Source organism: Amphimedon queenslandica, unplaced genomic scaffold, assembly GCF_000090795.2.
Source record: "Amphimedon queenslandica unplaced genomic scaffold, v1.1 AMPQUscaffold_12809, whole genome shotgun sequence".
In the NCBI taxonomy this organism is placed as follows: domain Eukaryota; kingdom Metazoa; phylum Porifera; class Demospongiae; order Haplosclerida; family Niphatidae; genus Amphimedon; species Amphimedon queenslandica.
Window position 1 is genome coordinate 1 of NW_003546955.1, and position 1,522 is coordinate 1,522.

At 29.4% G+C, this 1,522-nt stretch overlaps 2 long non-coding RNA genes across 2 annotated transcripts; both read left to right on the forward strand.

The window, feature by feature from the left end:
- The first annotated feature begins 9 nt into the window (after positions 1 to 9).
- On the forward strand, positions 10 to 340 carry LOC109586690 (uncharacterized). The gene is made up of 2 exons (XR_002187180.1): positions 10 to 98; positions 242 to 340. It is a non-coding gene; the product is annotated as an uncharacterized LOC109586690 (long non-coding RNA).
- An 800-nt stretch (positions 341 to 1,140) lies between these two features.
- LOC109586692 (uncharacterized) lies at positions 1,141 to 1,522 on the forward strand. The gene is made up of 3 exons (XR_002187181.1): positions 1,141 to 1,160; positions 1,201 to 1,319; positions 1,376 to 1,522. It is a non-coding gene; the product is annotated as an uncharacterized LOC109586692 (long non-coding RNA).

The window sequence follows — 1,522 nt, forward strand, 5'->3', positions numbered from 1 at the left end:
GATGCGGACCCGACAGGACCATAAATATCCATGTAAAGGACAATCATTCATGGATAGTCTGTCTTTAAAACACTTCTATACTTGGACAATAAATTTATGTACGTATTAACTATGCTAGGACCAATAGAAGAGGTCATGTTAGCGAAAATTTAAATTTATCAATGCAAAATTGAGGCTACAGGCTGCATGAAGCATCACAATACTGAACCATCACTTGAATTCTATTTGTTATTCTTAATAGGAGTTCAGTGACACCATTTTAATGATTTTTCTATATTATTTGGTGCAAGTCTATATCTTCAATCAATATATTCAAAGAGGAATTACCATTTACAGTGAATATAAATTAAAACTGCAATTTTTTAGAGTAATAATTATGTTTTGTGTGTTACCAACAGCAATCTTTAGTAAATTGGTTGCAAATCAACCTGATGAGACTGTTGACTGATACTTTTATGTAAATGATTTCATCACAGTTGTACCTATAATATCTATGTTTTAACACTATTAAATAAGGATTATATATGATGTAAGTGAAGTTGAATCTATTGTATATAATGTCTTGTCATGTCAGAAGCCACTAGATGTTAATTGTAAGTTCTTTTTAAAATTTATTTGTCTACAATATTAATAGCGGATTTGTATAAGTTATTAAGCCTCATAAATCAATTTTTTAATTTTGATTCTATTGAAAAATATTTTACTGTGACAAAACAAGCAAGTGCTGGTATGAATCAAAATTTTATTTGAATTAATGTTTTGTTGTTCAAATTGAATAGTGTGCTGTCAATGTATTTGAAAAAAAAGGTAGGGGTGCACACACAGAAGTTTAACTTTTCAGACTATACAAACATACTATAAAGTGGTATGTACAAACTTACAAATTTTAGTTATTATTGCAACAGTTTGTACCCAGACAAGACAGTTCCATTGACTGTAGTGCTTATCTGTGCAAATTATGCATATCTAATATGTTATTGTTAAAATTAATTGACTTTTAGTTTGCCTATACATCATACTGTGTTGTGATGGAGTGTTCCGATATGTTGTCCAAGTATAAATTTTATTGTAATGGTTATGCTCTGTCATAACATTGTTTATTAGATAACTTCAAAATTTTTGAGGCAATGGCTTATAACTCTCATGCTTCACAGTTTCAGGTACAATTTGCTATTGAAATGGAATATCATTTTTATATAGGTGGAAGACAATAACTATTAGCATTGCAACCAGAGTTGCTTAGTGCTAAGCAACTCTTTACAATGATTTACAAGCATCGAAAAGGGATCTGCAAAAAAAGTGTGGCATTCCTAGCCCAGGTATGACAAAAATAAGTATACTAGAAGTAACTATAATTTTTACATTTATTACATAGGATAACTACTTTTTAGGCTAGATTCTAAAGCTCAATATAACTATTTCAAAGGGTCTCTTTATCTTTAAAGAGCAGTGATTTCAAGGATATTGAACTATTATTATTTTAATTGTGTAATTAAATGAAATCAGTATCTCAGTATAGTGT